At 52.9% G+C, this 14316-nt stretch overlaps 1 protein-coding gene across 1 annotated transcript in view; it reads left to right on the plus strand.

Annotated features, from left to right (window-relative positions):
• The first annotated feature begins 3161 nt into the window (after window positions 1-3161).
• Window positions 3162-14316, plus strand: part of BCL9L (BCL9 like) — a 44624-nt gene continuing 33469 nt past the window's right edge. Inside the window, 1 exon segment of the mRNA XM_040084930.2 lies at window positions 3162-3253. The gene's annotated coding sequence lies outside the window, so the exon portion shown is untranslated.

Raw genomic sequence — 14316 nt, forward strand, 5'->3', positions numbered from 1 at the left:
CTGGAATGATCCACTGGGAAAATGCTTCACAAAGAGGCAGCCCCAGCTAAATATGAGTCACATAATTAATTCCAGTACAGTTAATTGGACCTAATTAATCATATTCGTAAGTATAATGAGGGCCTTGCCCACAGGGGTCTTGTGAAGGTCTGAGCTTAGGGCTGGTGTTCTGGAGAGTCAGTGGGAATGAACAAGTCCCAGAGCCAGAGTGGACATAGCTTAGGACCAGCTTCCATTTACCCCACACATCCTTGTTGGCAAAACATGACAGGACAAGGCCAGTCCTTCTGACGCTGTAGCCCTGTATTCTCTGCATCCCGCAGAGGTAGGATGTGTTAGGAGCTCCTGGGTGGTCAGTCCCAGTCCTTCCCAGGGAAGGCTGGAGTCACTGTCCCTCTTTTTCCTTAACTATTTTGGGAGATTTTTCTGATTTGTATGTTGTATGTAAGTTTTGTGGTCCAAAGGCAGGAAAACCCCATGCAAGGGAGGAACAGGTAACAGCCAAGTCTGGGCATGTTGGCTGAAGCTTGCTAAGGTGTTGCTGTACCAGGCAGCTCCTGGGATGAGCTGCTGCTGTGGTGGTGGTGGCTTTGGCAGAGAGAGGCTTTGAGGAGCTCCAAGGAAGCTGCTTCACCATCTCCTCCCCTCTTGTCTTTCCTAGCATAGGCATAATTATAGAGGAGGGAAGAGGAGACGGAGTCATCAAGTGCAAGGAGGGTAGCTAGCCTGGCAGATGTTAATTAAAGGTAGATGCTCTGAAACCATCAGGCTCTGCTGAACCAGCAGTGGCTGATCCTCTTGCTGACCTTTCCCAGTCTTGCTTTGGCACTTTCATGTGTGCAGTCTGGGAGAGATGTGAAGGTTTGTGATGTAGAAAACCTAGAAGGTTGCAGGGAATGAGTAGGAAGAGAGAGGCAGCCAGATGACCCAGAGGTCAGATAGTTCCATGTGTCCCCTATGCACCACACCTAGCTGGAAGGAAGGAGTTGCCTGTCTGCCTCTGGCACTGAGCATTCATGCCAAACAGTAGTGGCTGCGCAACGTTTTTAACCCACTGTGCCTGTGCATACTGTCTGCAGGGACATGAGCCCAGTGCTGCTTCTGGGAAGGATGAAAGTGTGAAAATATGTCATTGCTTGCTGACGAGGCACTTGGGAGTTCACCAGAGAGGCAGGGAGATGTATGGCCTCAGCACTCCCCTGGAGTGGTATAGCTCCCTTGGGTGGCTAGTGTAAGCAAACGACGCTCGATGCAAAGGGGTTCCCAGTGCCTGCCCACTCGTGCAGACTGCCGCCCTCCGAGGTAAAACCCAGAACATCCGCAACCCGCCCCTTCCGTCTGCTTCGGCCTCGGGTGCTTTCCATAGGCACTTCTGCAAACGGGCGAAGCCACCCTGTGCCCAGCTGCCAAAGAGGCGCCTGCAAAGACTGACGCGGCGTCCTTATAGTTGGGGTTGGAAGCAGCCGGCGCTTCTCCCTCCCTCGCTCCCTCCCTCTTTCGGCGGCCATCGCTCTTCGCTGGGCCTCGCTGCAGCACCGTCTGCCCGTGGGGAACAGGAGGGCTCCGCCGCATCCCCTTCATCTGCCCGTGGGGAAGGGGGGTGTCCGGAGCCCCGCCGCCAGCCCCTCCCGCCTGCCCGTGGGGAGCAGAGCACCGGCAGCGCCCGGGCGGGGCGGGGCAGCGAGCGCCCCGCCCCACCGGGAGCTCTCCCCACGGCCCGGCAGGGGGCGCTGCCACGCGCCGCCCCGGTTTTGGGGCTGACCCCCCCCCCCCACCCTTGTCCCCCATCCCTGTCCCCCGCCGCCGCCGTTCTCGCCTCCGCTCCCGGGACAGGCCGGCTCCTCCGCCCCGGTTCGGGCGCTGCGGGTGTGAGCAGAGGGACGACTCTTGTGTTAATTTTCAACCGAGGCCGCTGCCTCCCGTCAGTGGAGCTGGATTGTTCGTCCCCACATCACCTTGGTCTCTGCAACTCTGGGGATGCTGCCAAGTGGCCCCCGCTTCCAGCCCTCTCCTCCCAGCCCCACTCCTGGGCGGTTGGTGCCTTTTCAGGCAGGAAGGTGACACGTCCTGGTTAGGATGGTGGTGGCATCGCCCGAGAGCGAGCAGGCTGCCTCCATAGCCTGGTATGCATGTGCACTGTGCGGCTCCCCTCCGTGGAGTCTGTTGTTCAGGGCAGAAAGGGGGTTAATGCCTGGAAAACTTGTTGGTAGAGGTCTGGGCATGCTGCTCATCTCAAGGGATGTGCCTTGTGCGTAGAATTACAAAATATTCCGAGTTGGAAGTGACCCACAAAGATCACTGAAGTCCAACTCCGCATAGGCTCAGGGAGATGCGGTAAAGTGTGTGAGACCTCCCCGGCACAGTGAGGCTCGAGAGCAGGACATGCGGGGTGTCGGCCTGAGCAGAAGGGGTGCCTTGCAGGCCGGTGTTTCGGGTGATAAAGGGCAGAAGGATGCTCAGCGGGACCAGCCCCGTGCTTTCGCGGGAAGGAGTGGGACTCAGTTCTGCAGGTCCAGGCAGTGCTAAGACCCGTGTGCCACCCCGTACATGTCTGTGAGACTCGTGGGTGTGCGACACCTGGATGGCCACTCGCGGGGCGCCGGCCGCTCGCCGCGGGAGGCCCGGAATGGGCGGCGGTGCCGATCCCGGTTCCCGGCGGCGGTGCCGGTCGCGGGCGGTGCCGCTGGGCGGCCGGCGGGGCGCCCGCGACCAGGAAGCGGTTAATCGGCGCGCGGGGCTTTTATTTTGACAGGGCAGCGCCTGGCTCCGGCTCGGAGGAAAGTGAATGATCCTGTTTCTCCAAATGATTATTCAGGCTCCGGCGGAGAAAGGAGCACTCGGCCCGCAGCGCCTCGCCCTCGCCACGGCGCCCCCGCCCGCGCCCGGGCCGCCGCGCCCGCCGGCTCCGCTCCCCGCCGCCCGCGCCCGGCCGCCCCGCCGCAGCGCGGGGAAGCCGTCCGCGGCCCGGGGCCGGGCGGGCAGCCGGGGCTCGCCGCGGCCGGACGCCCACCCCCGCCGGAGGGCGCGGGCTGGAGCCGCCGGCTCGGTCGGCGGAAGGAGCGGCGCGGCGGGGCGGGGGGCGCCGCCGGCAGCGGCCCCGACCCCGCGCCCTGCGGCGGGCGGCCGAGCCATGAGCGCGGCCCGCGCCGCCGGCCCCGCGCCGCTGGCCGGCCCCCAGCAGCCCGCGGAGCCGCGCCGCGCCGCCCCCAGCGGGCTCTCCCGGCCTACCCTGAGCCGCTCCGCCGCCGCCGAGGTGAGTGCCCCGCCAGGCCCGGGCAGCCGCCGTCCCCATTGTTCCGCCCCGGGGGGGGAGCCGGGGCTCCGCACCGACCCCTTGCCCCGCGCAGCCGGGCCCGCCTCGAGGCTGTCATCTGGCCGGAGGGGCGGCCGCGAGCCGCCGTCCGTGCCGGAGAATCCGGGCTAGCCACCGTACCGCCGCTCCCGGGGGCGGCGATAACTTGATGGGGGGACGGCGCCGGCCTCGGCTCGGCCTACCCGCTGAATCGAGCCGGCTGGGGATGAGCTGTCAGTGCCCCCGCTTGTCTTGGACATTGCCTCTGGTCCGCGGGACCCTTTCCGATTCGCGCTCACGTCTCGGGGACCGCCTTTCCCAGGTTCTTGTCACCCATTGCTGCTGCTGCCACCGGCGATTTCTCGAAGATAAAAGTACCTCGACTGGGGCTTTTCTCTAGGTTCAGAGAACTTAGTCGGGTTGCATCTGGTTTTACCGGAGCTGGACTGGATTTTGCAAGACGTTATCGGTGCTGTTAAAGCCCCAGGGAGAATGGGAACTCGCCACGTTTCACGTGCGATTTAAGCAAACACTCGTGTCAGGGCCCATCCTAACTGTCAGGGGAGACCTCTCCCCTCGTATTTGCGGTGTGCTACTCCATAGGCTTCGGTGCCCTGTTGAGATTAATCAGGCATGTGGTCAGCTTGGAAGAAAAATGAGAGAAACACCACATCTACATGCGTATTTTCCTTGCACACAGAAAGGAACCGATGTAACGAAACCTTCCTTGCATTGTATTAGGGACTTGTCTTTAGCAGGTGGTGAACTTGTTCCAGCCCCACTCTGCTAGCAACCACTTGCTGGAATAGAAATGCGAGAAGGATGCATATCTGAACACATAAGTAATGCTACATGACAGGGCAGGCTGTTGTGTTGTTTTGTTCAGCAGCGTCTGCACGCCTTGGGGGCAGCTCTGTTTGACAGGGTGTCAGGCTGCGGCAGCATACGTTTGTGTCCTGGCTCTGCCAGGCAAAGGGCTGCCAATGGCGTGGCACAGAGGACAACCATGCACCTTTGGCTGCGGAGTGGTGCTACAGGGGCCTTAGCTGTGCACTCTTGACCTGCGGGATCTGTTCTGCAAATGCAGCTACCACTTGTTACCCTGCCAAAATGCAGTTTCACGCCAGGCATGCAGTAATGACATGCAGCTTCTTCCATCCATCAGTCACATACAGGGGTTGTGTGTGCCTTGCTTTGCTACTTTGGTGGCAGGACAGATAAGATTGAGTCACCGAGGAAGTGATTTGTCCAAGGTCACTTGGCAAGGCTATGTTGGTGCTGAATCAAGACCTCCTTTGACTCTAGTGCCTGTGATAATGCTGGCTGCCACTACACATGGATATGTAATACACACCCAAGGCTGGTACAGGTGCAGAAATGTCCTGGTTGATGTTGTTGCCTGATTCTCCTTGGTGGAAAGATTAGAGTATCAGTGTGCTGTCTCTACAACAGCTGTCTGCTCCATTGGGACTTTTTCCAGAGCATTCATAACCTAAGTGCTGAAGAACCTTTTTGTTTGTTTTCTAATGTGTGTGTTGCCATTTTAGCTGAGCAGGTGGTGGGGTTAGTTGCTCCTTGCCACCCTGACCTGCATCTTCATTACCTAGAAAGTCAATTTCATGGTGTTTTCTGCGGTGCAGTGTTGTAGGTATTACTGTGTCTCCCTCCCCCTGAAGGTCCATTTCCTCTTTCCAGATCTCCGCCACCAGAAAGAAATCAACAAGCAGCAGCTAAAGGAAAGCCTACTCAGAAACTAGAAACCGCAGTTGTTGTTCAGTTGATGAAAGTAAAGTGGTTGTGTTTTGTACTTTTAAGCCCTTTTGCATCTCGCCGTGTTGCTGTTGGAAGGTGGCTCTCTGGCCACTGTGTGACAGGGGACAGATAGCTGCATGAAGCAACTGGGCCGTCAGAAAGCTAACTCGGCTATGCTGCTCCGGGGCAGCTGCCAAGGATGTGCTGGAGTTGCACTTTAGTCCCAGGCTAACTCCAGCCCACATCCTGTGGACTTTGCTCATACTGGCCTGGAGTTTCTGAGGTCCAAGCTCAACTCAGCCTTTGACTTGTCTACCAACTTGTCAACCCAGGTGGCATCGTGTCCTCCATACTTGCTGTTCTGGGGAGAAAAAAAACTTGCTTTTTCTTCTCTCCCCTGCTGTTCACTCCTGCTGAACACTGTGAGTGCTTGCCCTTCTGTCAGCGCTTGCTGTGTGGAAGGTTGTGGAAAGGAGGGATAGCTGGAGAGGAGATTCTTGGTTCTCTCTCTGTGGGGAGCATCAGCTGTGTCCCAACCAGTGGCTGTTTCTTACTGCTATAGAGATGTTGCTCTCTGTTACTCTTCAGCTGGTTTCAGGGTCCCAGGATGGGTCCTGGGATTGTTTTCTGTCTCTTTCAGTCTCATCTCTTGTCATTACAGTGTCCATTTCAGAATCGGCATCAGAACAGCCTTTGCTTCTTTGCCCTGCCTCAGGTGATTGCATCAGGCTTTGCTGCTGCTAGGAGGTGAAGTTCTTAGCGGTCAAAGCACTCGAGGATGTGTCTGTATTCCTCGGATGTCCAGATGTGCTGCTGTAATGGGTTTTAATCTGCTCATGTCTAGTCATTTCCTGGAGATGGCACAGGCTGGCTTCCAGCGCTTAATTCCTTAGGGCTCCATCCAGTTTTAAATACCCTGCCCGACAGATCTCTCAAGTTGGTCTCTTCTGGGAGAATAAGTCCCACGTGGAAAAGCACAAGTTTGCTGTTCCTGTCTGAGAATGCATCTGCAGTCTGTTCCACCTGTGAGCCTCCTCCTGAGCTTCTGTCACTGCCTCCTCCCAGGGATGTCAGCTGTCCCCCAACAGCCTTAGCCAGGCAGAAACCCAGAGCTTGCTCTGAAAATGTAATTTTCCTCATGCTGTCGCTCTTTTGGCAGAGACCCAGCATCGTGCCAGTGCTCTGGATGGGGGGTGGGGGAAGGGGGGAGGGAGCATGGGGGTGGGAGAGAGGGCACATAGGAGCCTTGTGCTGTGTTTGACTACTTTTGACATTTTTAACAGGAAATGTGGTATGTAGATGCATGGATATATAACATAATGCAGGGTAGAGATATCATAGTGATATTATGTACAGATGCAGCAATATTTTGGTCAGTGTAATTTAAGCTGTATCATTGAAGTGCAAGGAGGACTGCCAGCACGACTCTTCTGAAAAACTGGAATCTAATGCAGGTCAGGACTTGGTGTCAGTCACCTCTGCTTTCCTCCCAGGAAGATGTTGCCTGGCAAATGCATTTTCTGGTGGTCTCATGTGTGGTCCTGTGTTTCCAGAGGGTGGTGGGAGCTGTGAATTCTGACTTTATGTAGTTGATCTCCATGAGATTTAGTTAAAGTATGAGGTTTCTCATAAAGCCGAAGCTGTGGAAAAATACACCTAGGAAGTGTTGTGGCTGCTTCGCTTCTCAGTTGAGCATATTCAGCAGTTCTGTGTGGTGCATATTGTGAGGGTGCCACAGTGATATTCCTCAGTTCTTCACGACTTCTATTTTGAAGTTGTGTGCTGATTTCCAGTGGCTAGTCTTTGCTGCTTTGATTTGGCTTCCTTTCTTCACCACCTCTGGCAGCCCTGAGTGGAAGGTACCCAGGAACTGTTGCTGGAGATTGGTGGGCATGGTTTCTATTGCTGTATTTTGCACTTCATCAGCCTCTCCTGAGGAGGCAGTACCAGACAAACCACGTGGCATGGATGAGAGGCACCCTTCCTTCTTCTGCCGTGCCTGTTGCTGGTCATCTGCTTAGCATCATACCCTTCCTGGGAACAGGGTTTTGTTTTGGTTTTGTTTTCCTTCTGCCTGATACTCTGTGAAACTCAAAGGTGGAGAGGGTGATGGATTTTGTTCTAATTGGGACCAGTTCACAACGGCATTTGCAGTTGCCACAGGGTTATACTCAACAGGAGATAGTGTAGGAGAAGCAGTTAGTGTCACTGGCACTTGCTTCTGATTTAAGAGAAAGCTGCGCTTTGGAGAAGCAGCTTGTCGGGAGTCCTGCTCGCTCCCTGCATTCTTGGCCAGCAGACCAGCACTTGTTTATCCCCAGGGCAGCCTGGGCCATGGTGTGGCAGGAAGGTGGAGCATGGGTTGTCTTGGCATGGCTATATGAAGCCTGTACCAAGCCTTGGAAGTGGTTGTGCTGCTGTTGGGCATTGTGACTGGCTCCAAGTCCTGCTTGCTTGGGCTAGACCTGCTGCTGCCCCTCTTCCAAGGCATGGGATGGGCCATCTAAGACAATAAGACTCCAAAATAGATAGGGTTGCCTTGATGCCAGCTACAACCCTGCACTGGAGAAACCAGTGTGAGGATAATGGGCTGCAATGCCCTGAAGATAGAAATTGGAACTTGTTCTGCTCTCTCTGGGTGTGTGTCCCTGCTGGGCACAGTCAGTGCAATGGAGCCTATTTCCCATTTGCTCAGCGCTTTATGAAGAGGTGGCCTGGTTCTTTGGCAGCTACTGGTGTCTGGGCACAGGTGGCTTCCCTGTATCCTGGTATCCTTGCTGAATTGTCAGATGGGTGCATCGGGCTGTGGTTTCCAGCCCCATTCCAACTGCCTGTGGTGGGAGGGCAATGCCTTCACTTGGCATCATCCTGCTGCATCTTTCTGGGCAGCTCCAGGCAGAGGAACATGTAAGCTCTGCCTGGGCATCTTTGGGAGACAGGACATCCCCAATGCAGGCAGCTTGTCTGGCAGCTTCAGCTGGAGCCACTAGAGAAAGCAGCACTTTGACGCTGGGTTTTTCTTCCCCCAAAGAGCTGGAGCTATGTTTGGGTGTTGGGTTTTTCAGCTGCGACTCAGGATGCCTGGAATGCCACCTGGGGGATAATGGGGAGTCTATTCTGATGCCGGGGTAATAGCCTCAAGATGGCTTTAGGACTGCTCTATGCACTGTGCCCAGAGGTGGGGCGTCACCCTGTTTGGTGATGAGCGCTGCTGGAGCCAAGTCCTGGGCCAGAAGCCAAGTTTGTGATCCATGCCAGAGAGGGCGAGACTTGGAAAGCAAAGCAGAGCTCCTCCTGAGTGAGAGATGGACTGAAATACTGAGCAAAAACCACAGAGTGCTCCTTGTTCCTGCCTATGCCTACTTGTCTTCCTTCTTCCCAAAGTATGTGGGAGGCCACAGGATGGATTTGCAAGGGAGCAGGAGGGCTGTGCTCCACAGGCACATCTGTACCATTGTGTCTCTTCAGGGTGCTTGTTTTATTTGTTTGTTTGTTTGTTTGTGTTTTGTTATGGGTTTTTTTTCCCCTTTTAACCCTACCCCTGGTATTGCAGGATCTTCCCCATCCTTGCTGCTACTGGTTTAACAGCCACCTCCTTGCAAGGTGTGCTGTCCAAAGCAATGCTGTGTTTGGTTGCACTCCTCTTTCTGTCACAGGTCACCTAAGCAGCTTTCCTTTTCCTTGTTCAGCACCTACTCCTATGGCCGAGAAGAGGAGTGGGCCAGGATATGGTTTATGTAGAAGATGCTCTGTGGCACTGGCTGTTTAGAGACTCTGTGCTTCTCAAAATGTAAACATGAGAAACACCAGGCTATGCTGGGGTTTGTGCGAGCAGCATGGCTCCTTCCTGGTGGGGGTCTTGCAGCCTCTGGCTGCAGCAATCTTCTGCACTGTCCCAGAACAGCACAGGTTTTAAGCATTCTGCAGAAGCAAGGGCTTGCGCTTTTTTACCTCCAAAACAGAGGCTGGCAGGAAAAGTGAGAGGAAGTGGCTTAACCAAAGACAGGAAGGGAATATGTGGCAGAGCTAGGGACAGAAGCCAGGACTTCCAGTTCCTGCTCATCACTCCTACTCTGTTGCCTCCCTGGGTCTCAGCCTCCTACTCAAGGCATAAGCAGGGTTTTCTATTCCTCTGAGAAGCTGGAAGTCAGGAGCTCCTCTCTTGAAGTTCATCTTCAATGTCCGGTGCATATTTGAGTTTTCCAGCAAGATTTGCCCAGCTGAAGTTAGAAAGCTATGACTCGTGTGGTAGCAGCAGAGTTGCAAACTGTGACCTTGGTGACCGGGTGGAGCTGCTGGTACTCCGGGGAGCATTGTAGTCCTGGTCCAGTGTTCATCCTGCAAAGAAATGCTACTCTCCAAGAATGCTGTGCCTTTGTTTGGGGGGGCCATACCCAACTTTCTCTTAAGGGTTTAGGTTAGGAGTCCTGTTTCTCTCTGCTTGCAGCGTATCTCCTGCTGAAGTTTGCTTCACGCAAGTCTTCCTTGACTTGCCATCTGGTACCTGTCTGATCAGGTCTACATCTGTTACCTGGTTCTGCAGGCAAGGTCTCTGAAGCATTACAGTCTTCCTAATAGAAAATAAAATTTTAATATACTCTTTGGAAGAAAGATCCTGCTAAATAGCTGTGTATCAATGAATAGCTGTACTCTCCTTCAGATGGTAGGGGCTCCAGCAGTGGGTACAATGACTGTTGCTTTGTTCTGTTGCCATGCTGGGCTTCAGGCCTCTGGAAAGGCTGCAGCTGGGAGAGGATGCTGGCTTATAAAAAGGTGGCTTATAAAAGGCAAGGATCCCAACAACCCACGCTGAAGGTCTCCCTGCTCAGGGTGGGGAGGAAATGGATGGGGTGCTCTGAAGGGTACTAATTGAACAGAAGGGCTGCATCTCTGCTCAACTCTTCTCAACATCAAGCTGGCAAAGGCTGTGGAAACCCCTTCAGCACTGGAGCTTTCACCACTTCCTTGGCAGGATTTTTTCCAGCATTGATCTGTAGCAGAGGATCGGGCCAGACAGGGCCTGAACGGAGCAGGTCCAGCCACAGGCAAGCTTTAAGCGTGGCAGTTAGGCTGGGCTGAAAGCTGCCTGTGTCCTGCCTCTGTGCAGCCTTGTTTGAACTTTCCTCTGGCAAGGAGCAAAAGGAACTGAGGAGACCTAGGGCTAGTTCAAGCAAGTTTCCTCTGCTCTGTCCGCCCCCAGATGCAATGGGGGCAGGGTTGGGGGCGATAGCAGCAGCTCCAGACTGTCCTCCCAGAGCAGAGCAGTTTGGGGGGACTTTGGTCATGACAACTTTTGAGCAAATGTTTCTTTCCCTCTGGTGTTCCCTGCCTCTTGGGCAGGGAGGGGGAAGTGAAACTGTGGTTTCAGACTGAGTCCTCTGGATGGCAGGAAAATTGCTGAGTAGCTGGTTTCCAGGTTGCCGAGGATCTAGCCAGGGCCCGGTGTGGCTGCCAGAAGCAACAGGCTTGGAATTTCCTCTGCCTGCTGCCAGCTCCACTTGGGCTAGCTACAGTACCTCTGCTGGGGCTGTAGCTCTGCTTGAGCTCTGCAGTTGGGGCGCTCCCTGAGCAAGGGTTACACTGGAGCTGCCCCCCTCATTTTCACAGCCTGGTTTCTATTTTCTTTTCCAGCGTCCAAGATGTTTTGAATTACATAGCCTGTGCCTCCCGCGGGGCTCCTTGAGCAGCTGCCTAACGAGCTGAGCTCCTGACAAACTTTGCTCTGGCTTTAGCTATGCTTGGAAATTTTTACAGCCTTTTCAGAAAAAGGAAATGCCAGGAAAGGCCTGTCTCTTCTTACTTTTATGAGGAGGTCCCAGTTGAGAGAGGGTGCAATGAGTTTGGAAAAGAAGACAGAAAGAATTTTGTACATGGTAGTGTATGCACTTTCTAGTGATCAGGGTGAGCTGACTCGGTGCATCTTCCTGTAGTGGGCACAGTGGGGGCAAGACCTGCAGGGCACTTGGTGGATGCACTGTGGACACAGGAACCTGTGAGCCCTTCGCTGCAGGGAGGTGGTGGTCTGTGTCTTCCTCCAGCTGCCAGCATCACCACTAGCTGTTTAATGTTTGCTAATTATGCTTTTTCTGAATGGCGGTGGTTTTTATTTCTACTGTGGTCACAGGCCACATGGACATAGGCGTATTGGTCCCCAAGGCTCGGGGGAAGGATTGCCACCAATCCTGCTGTGCTGGTGGTTCCTTATCAGGGGATAGCACAGTGCTCAGGGCGTAGGGCAAAGAACGATTGTGCTGTCAGCACTATGTTTGACCCAAGAGGGATAGTCCTGTGTAATTTCCCCCTTTGGATAAGAAACCATGCTGTAGAAAGCAAAACTGGGATCCAAAATAAATCGTGACTTACCTTGCTGAGAAGGGAGCAAGGAGCCCTCTGTTTTGCTAAACTCCCTCTTGGTGAAGTGCTGAAAATCTGCCCTTGCATTTGTCTGATTTCCTTCAGGAGAGCCCGCCAGTGATGTCATGGATCTTCCAACAAGTACTTCTGTCTGGAGAGGCACTAAGGGTACAGGCTGGTCCTTGCCATCCTCCTTGCACGTCTTCCCAGTGTCCCAGATCCCTTTCCAATGGTGAAAACGTGTCTATGGAGACTGGGATGGGGGTTTTGATTGGAGCCTGTAAAAATGCCTGTAAAAAAGCCTGCGGAGCTGTGGAACTTCTCCAGTGGGAGGGATTGAGGTTTCTGCACGATCCATAGGTGTCAGCTGCTGCCAGTCGTTGTGGATGAGCATCAGACGTGAGCAGTGATGGCTCTGGATGGAAGGAACTTCACACTGGTCTCCTTTGAGGGCATTGCCTGTTATACTTGTCAGAAGCATGGCTCTGGATAGCTATTTGATTTGGCAGCCTGTGCAGGTTTGGTAGTCTTTAGAGTGGGATGCGGGCACCAGAGTTGTGTCCTACTCTCCGTTTTTTCATTGCTCTACCCATCCCCTGCTTTCTGCTATTTTGGGCAGGAGAGAAAGCACCTCCTCATGGCTGTGTCCCCTCCTCCACCTCAGAAATGAGAGATACAGCCCCTTTCCTTTCTTGGGGCTTATATGCAGGAGCTGAGATTACCTTTGATGGGAGAGGCCAATCACCTTCACTCTGCTGCTGGGAATTATGAGTGGCCCTCTTGTTGGCTTCTCATAGTGGTGAGTTTCTCTATTCCAGCTCGTTCTCAGAGCTCATAATCTGTGGGAAGCTGCTGGGAAGACTATTGAAAAAATAGTTAAATACTTCATTGTTATTTATTTCTGTGATGCCATCTGCATATATATGGTTTAGAATGGCTGAAGTGGATGGGTTTTAGTTTCCTAATTTTCAGTGGGGAATCCTGTTTCCTGTTAACTTTACACTAGGAAAGAAAAGACCAAGCCCTGCTTGTCCTCTTAGCCATTAGTGCAGTACAAACCCAAAGAAAGCACAGATAAGTGCAGGGGCATGGCTGTGCTTCAGTCTGTGGCACCTCTCCTTCCAAAACATTTCCACAGGTCAGAGGTTCAGTAATGATCTTCCCAGACTGCCCACCTCCATTGGAGAATTCAATGTGATTTTTTGCTCCTCATTCTCTTAAAAGGAAAAAAAAAGAAAGAAAAAGAAAGCAAATAACATTTCCAAAACAAAAACCTGTTTTTGCTCTTTAAAAGTCAGTTTCATGAGTTGAAATTGTACACATCTTGTTGTTGTTGATAAAAGAGGAGTTACTTTGCCTAAAGCAGAGCTTCAGCAAAGAAGTGTCCAGCCATTTCCAAATATTTTGATATAATTTTAACCCTGATATGTTATTTTAGTGAAAAGAGTGATTTTTCCACCTGCTTATGTGGTCAGGACCTTACCTGTAAGTAATTGCTTCTCACCCCACCATCTGATTTCACATTATTCTGAGACTCAGCCACTGGTGGGAAATGTTTATCATTTAGTTCATTATGTTTTTTAATCAAAAGTAATTTCACAAACTCCTAGTCTGATTAAAATGTATTCCTTATATTCATAGGGTTTAGTCTTCCTTTTTTTTTCCCACCATAGTTTAAGGGCCCCAAGGCATTTTTCTGATGCTGTTGCAATAATAGGCTGCCATTGATAAGCCCTTTCCCCAGAATTCCCAGTAGCAGCCTCCAGGCCCTTGGAGGGGTCCATGAAGGTCCACAGTGGGTTTAACACCAGTGAAACAAGCTATCCACCCTGGGATTTCTGTTTCTGAGGCCAATGCTGGCAGTGCCATTTTCCGAGCTCTTTCACTGAAAAGGGACAATGTTGACATTGCTCAGGGCAGCTGATTCCTTGTCTGCGTGATGATGTTTGTATTCATCTCACTGCAACCAGATGGAGAAGTTAATTGTTTTGCCCAGCCTCTGGTTGAAGCAAGACTGCAAAAGAGGGTAGCTGTGGCTGGTGGTTAGTTAGTTGGAAGGGGAGAAAGGAGAGGTGAGCATATCCAAGAGTAGTGCCATGTTTTAGCATTGTCCTTCCTCCGAGACCTGGTCCTGAGCATATTGGGTAGCTACTCTTTCGCTGTTTGGTCTGTGGCTGTTTTCTGTCTGTGGGTGGTCCAGTGGCTGGTGCTGTAGTGGCTGTTTGCAGTGTTTTTGGAAAAGCTACCAGGGGTAAGCAAAGAATTGATCTTCTTTGGAAACCAATAGGAGAATCCCAGTAGCAAACACTACAGGAAGTCAGGCTCCTACTTGTCTTGCTACCTCCTTGCCTCCCTGGGCACAGGTATTGATTGCCCATACTTTGACTAGGATTGTGTGCAAGTGGCTCAGCTTGAGATGAGAGCCCAGCAGTGCTTTTGCCAGACATGACATGCTGATGATCAGGGAGGGGATGAGGCAAAGCTGGGACCTGTCTCAAGAACATATGCCATCCAGGCTCTCTTTTGTGTACAGGGTGTGTGTGAGGTCCTCCCTGCTCTGGTGAGCCATGGCCAATGGCTGACCCTGGGCTTAGAAAGGAGTGTGGGGGAGTTGGGATTGTAGCATTGAAACAGTGAGGAATCTTTGCACCACCCTTGGCCAGTCGACTAGTCTAATGCCTTGTCCGATTTGCATATCAGTTAATTTTTAATCTAAGAGGACTCAAGTGGACCCAAGTGCCAGACTGCATCTCAGTGTGCTGTAGGAAGAACCTAGGAACTGCTTGATTTGATCTGAACAAGCCTGTGGGTGGTATCACTTAATGAGCCAAAGATACTTCTCTGGGTGAAGTCAGTTCCTCTCAGTCTGAAATGGGCAAATGCCATTTTTTCTGGGGGTCTTCATATCCCATTGAACA

The sequence above is a fragment of the Hirundo rustica genome, chromosome 23, assembly GCF_015227805.2.
Source record: "Hirundo rustica isolate bHirRus1 chromosome 23, bHirRus1.pri.v3, whole genome shotgun sequence".
Classification (NCBI taxonomy): Eukaryota; Metazoa; Chordata; class Aves; order Passeriformes; family Hirundinidae; genus Hirundo; species Hirundo rustica.